This window comes from Puma concolor, chromosome A1, assembly GCF_028749965.1.
Source record: "Puma concolor isolate L17-30 chromosome A1, mPumCon1.1.hap2, whole genome shotgun sequence".
NCBI lineage: Eukaryota > Metazoa > Chordata > Mammalia > Carnivora > Felidae > Puma > Puma concolor.
In genome coordinates, this window is record NC_141667.1 from 169625211 (window position 1) to 169639605 (window position 14395).

Below are 14395 nucleotides of genomic sequence, written 5' to 3' on the forward strand. Positions count from 1 at the left end.
AGAAGGAAGTGAAATTTCAGGAGATAATCCTTGACAAAGAGTGGGGTTGGGGGCTGGGAGTCTTTGGAAGGGATTTCAAAGCAAAGGCAGCAGCATTCAGAAATCCATTCAGAGTTCATTGGCATGCCCCCAGTGGCTTAGGGACACATGGAGGGCTGGCACTAGGACTAATGTGAATGCATGCACAGCAGAACACTGGGTAGGTCTAGAATATGGGAGACCTGAGAGAGTTAGGGTCTTGATGCTAACTAAGGGCACAGTTTTGGGTATGGATGGACACAAAGGGTAATAGTGAGCCACCATGGGGATTTGACAAGAGAGGTGGCACTGTCGGAGCAGCAGGTCAGAAAAATGAATTTGGCAGCTACACAAAGGGTTGACTGCAGGGGAGCCATGCTAGAAGCAGGGAAGCCAGTGAGGAATGGGTTGTAATTATTGGTCTTGGAACATAAGCATTTCCTTGCCATTAAACTGGTCTTACCACAATAAGTCACAGTATTTACCCAGTCCTGTGATAAAATGGCTCAGTATTTTACAGTAAGAAGTCTCCAAGGAGACTTCAGTATTCACATCCCAACAGATGCAAAAGGAAAATGTTGAGGAAAGGGAGCCTTAAAGAGAAAAAAAAATGAAGGAGAAATATAAAGACTAACATATCAGGGAAAGAAATTGCAAACCCAACTGATTTGTATCAGAGAACAATCAACATTCTTTTCTTCAAAAAATAGCTGGACTAAAGGCGCCTGGGTGGCTCAGTCGGTTAAGCGTCCGACTTCAGCTTGGGTCATGATCTCGTGGTCTGTGAGTTCAAGCCCCACATCAGGCTCTGTGCTGACAGCTCAGAGCCTGGAGCCTGCTTCCAATTCAGTGTCTCCCTCTTTCTCTGTCCTTCCCCTGCTCTCACTTTGTCTCTCCCTCTCAAAAATAAATATTTAAAAGAATAGCTGGAATATTTAACTCTAGCAAAAAGCAATTTATTAACATTTCACACATTAATGAGCATTTCTTCTGAAGACTGTTGACTAACCAAGAACCCTAATGAGAGAGAAGAGCGTGCACAGTGAAAAAGCACAGAGGACAGAAAGCACTGAACATCTCATGGATGAGTGAAGATCCCATCCCCAGTGGAATGTAGAGTATGAGTGAGTGAGAGGCAGAGGGAAGTATGTGTGTGTGTGTGCGCGCGCGTGTGCACACACACATGCCCACGTACATGCATAATGCACGTACACACGTGCGGGTGCTCAGAGCTGGTGGGTGCATATGGTGGGAAACATAGATAAAGCCAAACAGAGAATGTGATGGCGCTGAGTTACATACAGACTTTATTGTCAAAGCTATTTGCTGGCAAGAATGAGCTCATGAAAGATCATGAACGAGGCTAAAAATAAACTTATATTTAAACCTCATGTCAGGAAACTTTGTTTGACTCTGGGACAGATAACTTAACCTCATGGAGTCTCAATAAATACATGTCTAAAACAGTATGAACATACTTAATGAAAGTGTTCTGAGGATTAGAAATAATGCAGAGAAAGTGCCTGGAATAATGCCTGATACACAATAAGTACTGAAAAAAAAACAATAAAATGAAAATAGGATTGTATTATTTATATATGTCTATACAAAATATTCTTATTAGTGATTGTTTCAAGGAAGCCTACTTAGGCACATACCCTTACAACAGCATACATTTATTGAGCATCTATTATATGCCAAATGCTAGGTACTAAAAGGATACGGCAAGATCTCTACCCTACAATTAGATGTAACCTGACATATTTGTATATTAACTCTCCAAAGCCTCATATATTGTTAACAAGGTCAAGTGCACAAGTGAAAATCCCAGTTGATGGAGGATGGGAGAACCCTGAAAGCAGGCCAGAGCACCCAGGCCAAGGTGTGAGTCAGACTGTGGAAGTGTAGAGCTGCCCCCTACTGGAAGGAGGACTTGATGACCAAGAGGTCTTAATTTTCCAAGGCCAAGATAGGCTTCCCAGATTGCTCAGCCTTACTACTTACTACAGAGGGAAAGCAAAGGAAAAGCAAGGTGAAGAAGTATGTTCTTGGATGAGGTCACGGGCAGCCAGCTGGGAGGAAGGGGAGGAAGGACAGCTGCTGGTCTTCTCTTTGCAGGCATAAGCCATATACCAAATGAAAAGCAAAGATCCAGACTCCTTATAAAAGCAAAGATCCAAAGCACTGAGAATGCCTTTGCCAGAACAAGAGGATAAGTGTGAAAAGAGTGAGTCTCCCCACCTGCACAGGCCAGCCCACATCACTACTTTGATCTCATGTTGCAAACAGATATTCAGCAACCTCCGACGTCCTCTGACATGAACCATTTTCCATTCGGCCAACCATGTTTACCCCAGCTACACACGGCCACCTCTCATGTCAGATACCCCCACCTCCATCAGAGAAGGTAGGACGTAGACATAGAATAACATGTAATTTCACATGGAGCTGCTCAGGGGATATTAACCTTAGGTTGGTTATCAAAGGAAGTCATAGAGATGAGGCCTTCAAATAGGCCTCAAAAGTACTCACAGACAAGGTGGAAGAATGAGGATCGCCCTAGGAGATTAATGGGTTCGTGTGGAGGAGCAGGGGGACAGAGAACAGAAGAGGAGGTCAGGAGTCAGTTCCCAAAGATGCAAAATGCCAGGCCCACTCTGTGAACAGTGGGGTTCTTCATGCAGAAAGTAGAATTGAAGAAATATTCATTGGGCAATTTCAATCCAAGTTGCCCCATTGGAATTCTCTTCTCCCTCCCCATTCCATATCCTCTTCCATTGATTCATAACGCCCTTAATAACACCACCCACCAGTTTCCCTACATAGAAACTTGGAGTCATCTTAACATATCCTTGGCCCTGATCTAAGCAGACATTATCTCCTATCTATACTGCCTTCTGTAAATATTTCTCAAAATCCTCTCCTCTCCATCCCTGCTACCACCTTCGTAATTCAGGCCCTCATTATCTCTTGGTCATCTTGCCTCAAATCATAACCATGATACTGTCTACTCACACTATTTTCCAGCTCCTCATTGTTTTCATGAAAAAGTCCTTGGTTTGTTACATGAGACCCTTGGTGGTCTAGTACTTACCTACACCCCCTGGCTCACTTGTCATTCTTCCTTCTACATCACTTATTCTCTAGCCATATCAAACTGCCTATTTGGGCCAGACTATTTCATATCTCAGGACCTTTGCATGTGCTATTCCATCTGCTTTGACCTCAATTCTATTCTCTACATGTCCTTCAGCCACCTAATATTTACTTACTCCTTCCTGGAGACAGCAGTTCAGGCACAAGCACGACCTCTTACATGAAGCTCCTCTGACAGCTCAGGCTGATTTCATAACCATCTTTTCTCTTTCCTTGGTACTCCACTGCCTTTATTATAGTACACATCATACTGGATGGATTGGCCTTAAGTGTCTGTTTCCCCCATTCAGCCATTTTATCCAGCCCTATGTCCCCAACACCTACCAGAATGCTAGGTTCAAAGTAGATGTTTAATAATTGTGTTGTATTTAATACAAGAAGAACATAAACAAATGCTAAAAATCTGTGCCAGACACAGAGAAACTTGGAACTCTTGAGATTTTATAACCTGAGCATTCCTCTGAATGGAAACTTCCAAAAGCAAAATGAAGCCATAACTGGGTAACTGGGAAAGAAGTTTTATTGAGGCCCAGGTGATTTGGCCCATTATGTATAATGACTTGTAGGGTCAGATTATAAAGGTAGAGACATTTACGTGCCTGTGTATATGTGAGTTCATTTTATTCTTAAGGTACTCTGCCTTGCTGGACTTAGCATGGTCCTCAAGTATTTAATTCTGGCATATATAAGGGAGTTGAAATTATCTTGCAGAAAACCCAAGATGTCTGCTCAGTATCTTTCATCTGACCAAACTGGTGCCCCCATTGAGCCTTTGCTCCCACCTCTGCCACCAAATGCCCTTCTCATCCTTGGATGTGGAAGTACACCAGAATGTTAGGACAGATCTTCCCCTACCAGGCAGGGCTCTGAGCCATCCTGCTGCTTGCACCCTGCATTGCCTCAAGTGCTTGAAAATGAACCCAGAAAGACAAGCGGAGGGCAAACAGAACACAAATATGCACCTATAAAAATAGCCCTGTAATAACAGCCGCCCATGCACTAGATGGGAGCACGAACAGATGGCGATGTCTGTCTAATTTTCCAATCCCTGAGGTTGTACCTCTTTGCTTCCCTTCCATCTCTTTTCCTGGAACATGGTTTTGGCAGGCAGTGGGTCCCTTGGAATCAACAGAATCCTTCAAAGTCATTCCAGAATGCTACAGTAATCGAGGCCAACCTACACGCTACCCAGAATCAGAAACCCAGAGTTACAGACATGAGCCATGCCCAAAAACACATCAGTGACCTTGACAGGTTATCCCTTCATTTTAACAAAGTATATTAGTTGATCAAATGTTCCTTTTTAGAGTAAAGCAGAGGAACTTGGGCTCAGATGAAAGTCAAAATGGGCAATGTTGTTTGTCGATTGTCAGCTGAGTGCCCGGGCACAGACAGGTCATGCCGTCTCACTCCTGCCCCTGCACTGGCTCCTGGAGGCCTTCTACCAGGGCACCACTTGTGGCTACTTTCCTTACTTACTAAAGAGTCTGGAACTTTGGAAAAACATTGTCTAAAGCTGATCTTCTGTTTGGGTGATCCCCAGAACAGACTACCAGTGTCCTGGCAGTTATTAATGTGTATAAATATTTTACAGTTACTGACAATATTTTCAAATCACTCAGACTTCTTTTTTAATTCTATTTTGATAGCATCCTCTATAAATCCCCCAAGTCCAGTAACTTAAAGAGATAGAATTTTAAAGTTTTGCAAACAAAATATTTCATATATTTCTAAATGTTTAATTTTCCTTATCATATTTATGTAAGATAAAGGAAGTGTATGTGATATTTGCCCTAAGCCCATATTGATGCCTCCAAAGGCACTTCAGGTGACCCCAGTGTTCCATACCAATATCGCTTTCTACGAATACCATGAGGTGAACAAATATGGTAGGTAACACGGAAAATCAGGCTTAATATGTTAAACATATATTAAGCGCTTACTAAACGTTGTACTAGGCCCTCCAGGGGGATGACATTGATAGGACATCATCCTACCCCTGTCCACACAAAGCTTTCCATCTAATGAGAGATAAACAGCAAACTCTAGGGCCTAACAGGTAGGGGTACACTTACAGAGCATATGCAAAGAGCTTAATGTTCTTCATTTCACTTAATCCTCAACACAGCCCCTCTGGTTTGGATATCATCACCTTTCCAAAGATGGGAATATTGAGGCACTAGGAGGTTCAGTTACTTGCCCAAGGCTCCACAGAGTAAAGTACCAATTTTGCATGACTATGGAGGCAAGAGGAGAAACGAAAAGCTGATTTATGAGGCTGTAGCAGCCCAGGTAAAAGACCGTGGTGGCCTGGACTAGGTGGAAGCAGTCAAGGCAGAAGAAGGAGTGGTCAGCTTCGGGATATATTCAGATGGTAGGTTCTACCAAGTTCCTGGTCTGCTGAGGAAGAAAAGGAGCTAAGAGCCTAGGATGAAGGGTGGATTCTACACACCTAAGATGAAAAGATTGCCAGTGAGACCAGACGTTCTCCAAAAGAGGGCAGTGACCAGTAAGCACTGTGGAGGAGTAAAAATCTGCAAGTTACTCAGGAAGCAAGGAAAACTTCAACCCAAATGAGAGTGTCACTTGAGAGGGAAGTTTTCACTGAGAGCCAGAAGGAAATGGATGAAGCATCTGTGACTAGATTAAGAGTGAATGTGAAGTTATTTGCAATTAAGTAAAGGTTACAAAGAGTATAGTGGGAAAGGTTAGGAGGGAAACAATCACATCTGGTTCAGGGAGAAGGGAACAGAGCCACAGGGACTGGGACTTTGGAGAGGATGATGAATGGAGGAGCATTTTTCAGTTTGGGTGAAAAATACGGATGAGTCATGGGGAAAATAACTGGCCTAGAAATTTCCACAGAACTGAGCCTGGAAGTAAGTCTCTGATGGATTGAGGTCTCTGATGGGTTGAAGGACTTGGACCTCTCTGGAACAAGCCAGCTGCTCCTGGAAATCCTAGACCAGGTGGGCTGGCAACAAGACTGTTTGGTTCCCAGGAGCCTCACTGAGTGCTGGAAATAGCATTAGCTCCAGATTGATGGGAGGCCTTTCTGGATGGAATCCTTTACAGCTTGTCTTAACTGTGACTCCGAGGGAATAAATGGAAAATGGCCTCATTGATTTTAAAATAACTCTAGGTGAGATAGTTGCCTGTACTTTGTTTCCCTTTATTCAACTCCCACTCCTCAACTAATATCCACCCACTGCACTTCACTCAAATAGGTCTGGCCCAGTCCACTAGTGATTTCCATGTTGCTGGATCCTATTGGCATTTTCAGCCTTTATATTATTTGACATTTCAGTCTTACTGACCAACCTTTGTCGTGAAACACTTTTTTCCTTTGAATTTCCACAGTCACACCACCCTCTTCTGTTTGTGTTCCTACACTCCTCTGGCCACCCATTTGTTCTGTCTCTAAAATCCTCATTTACTTAGCCTTTAAAATGTTGGGCTTCCTTAATCCTTGATTGTAGGCCTTCTACCCTTCTTACTTTATCTTGTGTCTATAGGCCATTTTATTCAGATCTATGGTTGCAACTGCCTGATATAGAAGACATGTGAAAAATGCTACCAGAGTGTTCAGAGGTGTGCATGCCTGAGGCACATGGGAGGTTGCTTGCCTTGGGTCATTGCTACCCAGATGGTAAATTCAGCCTTAGGGCAGATAATGAAGCCCAAGGAGAGTATTTATATATAGAGAAAAGAGAATCTAAACTAGAACTCTGGGAAAAAATATTCACAGGATTGGAAGATGAATAAGCACCAAGTAAAAGTAATTGCTATTATCATTCATCACCATTACTATTATTCTACAAGTAAGTGCTTGTTTGTATATTTCAAGATCTGTGTTTACTACCTACACATTAACTTTTTAATAGCACTTCTTACATTCCACCCAGAATATTCAAGCCTACTTTTCACTCAGTAGACCACCAGGCTTTGTTTGGTTCATCAATTCAATCCAGCATCAGTAATTTTTACTGATTGCCTTTAAGATGTATGGTAATGTTTAAAGCACTATAATCCATCTCTATAATGGACTACTGCAATATCCCTACTACTTACTATTGTCAACTTTTCCATCAGCATCAATTAGAAAAGACACAAAGGGGGCGTTTGGGTGGCTCAGCCAGTTGAGTGTCTGAGTCTTGAGTGGCTCAGCCAGTTGAGTGTCTGAGTCTTGATTTCGGCTCAGGTCATGATCTCAGGGTTGTGGAATCAAGCCCTGCATCAGGCTCTGCACTGAGAGTGGAGCCTGCTTAAGATTCTCAATCTCTCTCTCTCTCCCTCTGCCCCTCTTGCTCTCTCTCTCTTTCAAAAGAATTTTTTTTTTAAAAAAGAAAAGACACAAATGAACCATAGCTTTATCAATTATTTTATCAAGGGAACAAGTATAGAAGCATCACTTGCAACTGTTCAACAATCATTATTTCATGCACTAAAAGGAGTACGTTCTACTTTTCTTTTTTCAAAAAATAAAATACAATAGTTTTACAATTCATTTAATAGTAACTGGTAATCATCAAATTAGCAATGTTTATCTTCAAAAGTTATTTCACCAGCTGTGCTGTCATTTCCCAAGGACGATCATATAGATGGAGTCACAGACATTTCCCACATAAGATGCATCATATAAATCAGACTTGGTTTGTCATGAGCATTGATAAAACCAGACCTAGGGAAAGAACTAGATCTCGGGACACATGCATGGTCTTAATACAGTGAATGTTTAGCCTCCCCTGATTATTACAAAATCAGAACAAGAATATTCGTGGAGTACGTTCTACTTTTTAAAAAATCCTCCATACAGCCAACTGTCATGCATACACAAGGCAGTTATCCTCAGTGTGCTTCTGACAAGCTTGTTGCTAAGCTTACTGACCTTCTCTAATGAATTACTGTTTTGTTGTTCTCTGCACTCTTCAATTCCAAAGTCAAACACACATTTCCTCTATAGTCCACCTCTCCATTTCCATTTATCTGCAGGCTGTCTGCAGAGACAATCCACCAGAAAGAGGACAACACTCACCTTGGAACCAGAAGGCATGGGTCCAGGTTTTAACTTATAATTTAATCAATTGTGCACAAAATCTGATTTTCCTCATTTTTGTGTCTGTGTGAATGATCTTACACTCCTTCCAAACTCCCTCCAACAACAGGTGGTAAAAGTATTATCATTAGGAAAAGCTTTGGAAACCCAAGCACAGCCATTGTCCTTTCTCAGTGGAAAGTTTAGGAGACAGTCATCTGTTCTCAGTAGCTTTATAGTGTGGACTGTGGAGACCTGCCTCACAGAAGCCACTATTAATTGATTACAAGTGCATCTGAAGAATATTAGAAACACTCAGCTTCAGGTCTAAACCTAAAGACACGTTCCATCCAATTGGATACTCAATATTGCCCCAGAATATAAGGAGGGAAGGGGTCATTCTTCCTAATTTGCAAATGAGGAAAGAGAGGCTCAAGGCTTAGCAAACAGACCAAGATCACTCAGCTAGGAAATGGCCAAACTAGGACCTTTCAACTTTTCTAATTCCTGGTTGTTCCCCTTGTGACACCTTTAACAAGAAGGAACAAAGCAGTGCACATATCCCTTCTCAGTTCAAGGAATGACAGCTTAATGACCCAAGAGAGTTAATGTACCTCCGAAAAGATTCATTTCTCCCTGACTTACATTGAAAGAGGTTCATTCTACATTTTCATAAATTGATTTAAAACAATCAGGAGAAGGCTCATTAAAATTCACTACACAATAAAAATAAAATACTTAGTGGTCATATGTAACCACACATTTTGTAGATATTGACAATGAGCCATCAAGAATTTATTTCATAGGTGGCTATTATAATTATTTCACAACATAGAACACCTAGACTAGACAGGCTCCTTTTTTGTTGGAAAGAGAGGTTTTAAAGATCAATTTAACAATACTACTTTCAGTGTGAGAGTTCTGAGCCTCAGTCCAGTGGGACGCATTCTTGAAGTCTTGCACATTTAATTTACAATGAGCTTCAACAAATTGTACTCTTTAGCTGTCTCACGTGATAGAGGTCACACACACCTGCTGAAGCTTAGTTGCAGACAGACACTATCCAGCACATTCTAGTCATTTCTAGTATGAGACACAGACGACTCCAAATTTACAGTAATTAGATGTTGACAATCTCTTTGACTCAGTGAAATGAAACACTATTGAACCAAGTTTAAGTTCTTCTCAAGTCTTCAGGGAGATCGAGTGATTCCAAAGCAGCTACTGCAGGTATATGTCTGCATGAATGAGACACTAGATGACCTGATGGCAACTGGGATGCCTACAAGGTGAAGGATGGATTTGAGACAAGAGGATTTTGTACGCTGCAAAGTGGTATATGGACCAAGGGGGCCACACATGCAAGAGCTTTGCACGTGTCTTGCCAGATCATGGCTTGGCTACACGAGCTGCTTTTTATGAGTGTTCAGTTCAGCAACAAATTGAATAGAAGATCCAAGACCACCTTTTTAATTACAAAATGCTTCTCCCTCCCCCACAATTGGATGTCTGCTCGTTTCAGCTCTGCAAAAGAATGTCATCATCATAATTCCTAGTAGCTTGCTTCTGTTTCCGCTTCAATAGATACCCTGTAGATGGGAAGTCACATAACAGCTTTGCTCCCCATCAAGTTGCCTGCACCCGAAAACAGCTGCAATGCTTATCTAATTAAACCCCAGCACCAAACTGTGAGCTTGTGCATCAATCATTAATATTGTATTTTGGATCACTTTAAATTCTGACTGAGGGTACATGGCTCCCCACACACTGGTCTCTGAAGGAGATTTTTCAAATAATCTTTAAGTGGCATTGAAAAAATAAAACAAGCTGCCTGCTGTTTGACGAGAGCTCTACTATCCTGCTGCACCCTGATTAGCTGTTAATACTAATTGAGAGATGAATATTGCTTATTCCGAAATGCTCAAGATTTTTTTTTTTATGACTACAAAAAGGAAAATGCAGTTTTCCTTCCCTCAGAAATGTGGCTCCTTGCCCAAATTTTAAAACAGCGCCAAAAGAACGGTGGTTTCTGGGTCTCTCATCTACAGCGTGCAGAGTCATTATACTGAATCACTTCTTTACTCTGCGGGGCCATCCACAAGTTAGTGAACTGTGATCTCCACGTGGGATTTGCACATTCATACCCTACATCTGGAACGTGGAAATGGTCCTCACAGAGATCTGATAGCCCAGAAATATTTATGTAAATCTCTGTCCTGCTAAGGCACATGTTGATGCACTTGGGTTCAAGCTCATAAACCAAGAGGAATGGTTTCCTACATCGCTATTCTAATAGACTAAAGCCAACAGGCTAAGCCAAATGGGACAATTTAGACAAAGAGAGACTGGCAAAACCAAATGAATGTCTGCTTCCTTCTAGCATTCTAGGAAAAATACCAAGCAGCTGTGCCAAAGCATACTGCTCTTCTTTGTTAGGAAAAACACTCTGACCCACTCGCAATCAGGGCATGCAGTCGGCAGCAGGTTCAGTAAATCTGTATGGAAGACAGGCTTCCTAACAAGGCACACTTGACTGCAGAAACACAATGCACACCTAGCTCAGCATAAACACAGCTTCAAAATCATAAGGAAATAGAACAAAGCATGGGAACCATGAGGTTCTCATTCCTATAAGCCGAGACTCACTGGGGCTTTGCCAGGGTACTACCTGGCACACAGCCACATCATCTACGGAGTGATGGGGAATCTCGGAGAATACAAATAAGAGAAAGAGGATGATTCAAGAGTAGCAAAAATACAAGGAAAAGACGGAGGCTTAGGATGGCATAGTGCAGAGAAGAGAAGGCTGAAAGATTTATAAACAGTCTGAAAGCCCGTATGTAAGACCAGAGTGAAAGGAGGAATCAGAGGTGTCTCCTGAGTCTAATTAACACAGATCAGGGCATGGGGATAAGGACTATCAATTTAGATAAGCTCAAACTACATTTCCCAGAATTCCTGCGTGAGTACGTGTGTGTGTGTATGTGTGTGCATGCACGTGGGTGTGTGTGTGTGTAATTCTGCAGGGAGGGCAAGAGACATTTTGCGGGCGATTTGGAAGATGGCAGTGAAGTAGCAGCCACATTGCTTTCAAGGCTTTGAAGGTCAGAGCACGGCCGGAAGCACTGTTGGTCAGCCTGCTCACCTTGCTGGCCTACAGCAACTCTAGCCCCTGCTGAATCCCCTGCTTCAACCTCTGTGACTCCGAGGCCAGGAGGCCTGCTGCCAAGGCTGCCCACTGCTGCAGGTCCACATATCCATCACCAAAGTTGGAGGTTAGAAGGCAGGGAGAGACCAACACAGATTGCAGTCCATCCTCCTGGATCCCAGCTAGTACCCGTGGATCCCAGTTTATCCTTGCTTTCCCCACTTCACCTCCCTCTGCCCTCCAAGCCCCTAATCCCACACACACTCCTCTGTCAGTCGGGCTACCGTGACCACACTGGGAAAGAAGAACAATTTCCTCTGGCCTGTAGTGCTTTAACTACAACATTCTAGGTAGCTCTCCTGCAGTTCTGTAGGAATTGGGGCTTCGAAATCCATGCGCAAGGCTCTGTGAGTAATAAACAGTCTCTGATCCAGGGACCTCACGCTTGCTTCCTCTCAGTATATATGTAAGTGTGGCAGGCTGACCTGTGAACTTGTAAAGAAGGGTGAAATCTCACACTCCTCTCAGTTTCACACTTAATGCTTTCTACACAGATTCCCATAATTTCCACATCCTTAACCCCTTCTTTGATAATGAGACTCCATTTTCAAGAGTCCACTCTTTCCCTGCCAAGTGCTCTAATCTCCCCCGTGCCATAGGACAAAACATAACCTTGACTCTTTTTTTTTTTTTTCAACGTTTATTTATTTTTTTGGGACAGAGAGAGACAGATCATGAACGGGGGAGGGGCAGAGAGAGAGGGAGACATAGAATCGGAAACAGGCTCCAGGCTGTGAGCCATCAGCCCAGAGCCTGACGCGGGGCTCGAACTCACGGACCGCGAGATCGTGACCTGGCTGAAGTCGGACGCTTAACCGACTGCGCCACCTAGGCGCCCCAACCTTGACTCTTAACTAGCATGACTAGAGCCTTCAGCCCCTACTAGTTCTTGTTAATCCTTTTCCTAGAACACCAGATTCTGCTCCTAACATCCCTTACCTACTGGATGAGATCTTTTCTGTGAAAATAAATATACAAATTACCAAAGTTGTAATATCAAACACCCTCCTTACTTTCATTTTGCTGTCTGTCCTGTCTCCATCATGGCCATGGTGCCCTGCTGCTGAATTAGACCCTCATTTTCTCCTCTGATACAAAAAGTTGATTGTCTCTTCTGATTTGCAAAGTCGTTCTTGATTCCCAGTTGAACACCAGATCTTGGACCCCAAGTGTCCTTCATGGGCCAGCATTAGAGGTAACGTCCTTTCTCACTTTCTATCTGTATCAGTTACACAAATGACCTTAATTCTTTGCCTGTCCCTATATCATTACCTTTTAGTGGGCAGGGTAGAATTCCCCAACCTGGACATACCTGGACTTGGTATGTGACTCACTTTGGTTAATGGGATGTTAGCCAGTGTAGCACAGAGTCTTGAAAAGCACTTGCATGTGGTGCTTGCGTGCTCTCCAGCACTGCTACCAGCATGAGAACATCACCAGGCTAGCCTGCTGGAAGACAAGAGACATATGGAGCAGGACTAAGTTGGTCCAGTGATCCCAGCTAGAGCAGCTGACAGTCAACCAACCTCCAGATATACAAGTCCACCCAAGAACCTGCAGGCATAACTAATAAACACATTATTTTAAGCCAGGGAATTTGGGCTGGTGGTTGTGTCCCATTACTGTAGCAATAAATAACTGACTCAGAAATTGGTAGGCAGGTGCACAGATATTGCTATAACAAAAACCCAAGGTATATGGCATTGGCTTTGTGACCAGGTGGTAGGTAGAGTCTAGAAAAATGGAAATAAACCTGCTGTAGAAACCTAGAAAAGTGGTAAGAAAACTGTTTTAAGAGAATGGCAAGTTGGGGACTCATGTTATCATAGTGGCAAACTATGTAATGTAAGTTAGAAAATGTTCCTGATGAAATTTTAGACTTCAGCAAAGAAAGTTTAAGGCAGAATACTGTGTCAGCTGTTTCGAACTAGCTGTATATAATGAAGTATTACAAGAAAGAGATGAACTCAGAAAATAACTGAACAACTTGCAAGTTGAACTTGGAATATAGATGTGCCATACTCTGCTAACTTGGAAAATAAGACTGTTTTCATCCTCAACCTTTCAAGCCAGAAAAGATTCTCAAATTAAGACATGGCCATGGGTAAAGACAAATCAAGGTGTGTCTGTGAGATCTTTTGTTAAGACTTCTTGGATAATTGGAGCATGTAGGTGGCTCAATCGGTTAAGTGTCTTTTAATTTTGGCTCAGGTCATGATCTCACGGTTCATGAGTTTGAGCCCTGCATTGGGCTCTGCACTGACAGCGTGGAGCCTGCTTGGGATTCTCTGTCTCCTCTCTCTCTGCCCCTCCCCCACTTGTGCGTGCACTCTCTCTCGTGCTCTCTCTCAAAACGAAATACACTTTAAAAAAAAGACCTCTTGGATAAATAAGGTGGTGCCTTGCAGACTCACTAAACTCAACAAATGGGCATTCAAAATTGTTAAGGGCATTGTTCCGCAGCAATATAAAATGCAGAAAACATCAACAATTGCATAGAGAGAGAAGCATGTCTCCAAAACATTGTGGGTTTGCTCTTTTGCACTGCTGGTGAGAATGTAAACTGGTGCAGCCACTCTGGAAAACAGTATGGAGGTTCCTTGAAAAATTAAAAATAGAACTACCCTACAACCCAGCAATTGCACTACTAGGTATTTATCCAAGGGATATAGGTGTGCTCTTTCGAAGGGGCACATGCACCCCAATGTTTATAGCAGCACTATCTACAATAGCCAAAGTATGGAAAGAGCCCAAATGTCCATGAATGGATGAATGGATATAGAAGATGTGGTATATAAACACAATGGAGTATTACTTGGCAATCAAGAAGAATGAAATCTTGCCATTTGCAACTGCATGGATGGGACTTGAGGGTATTATGCTAAGCGAAATTAGTCAGAGAGAGACAAATATCATATGACTTCACTCATATGAGTAATTTAGGATACAAAACAGATGAACATAAGGGAAGGGAAGCA

General features: G+C 42.6%; 1 non-coding gene across 1 annotated transcript; it reads right to left on the bottom strand.

Moving 5' to 3' along the window:
- Window positions 1-7826: 7826 nt before the first annotated feature.
- LOC112861871 (small nucleolar RNA SNORA72) lies at window positions 7827-7955 on the bottom strand. The gene has a single exon (XR_003223747.1). It is a non-coding gene; the product is annotated as a small nucleolar RNA SNORA72 (small nucleolar RNA).
- Window positions 7956-14395: the final 6440 nt, after the last annotated feature.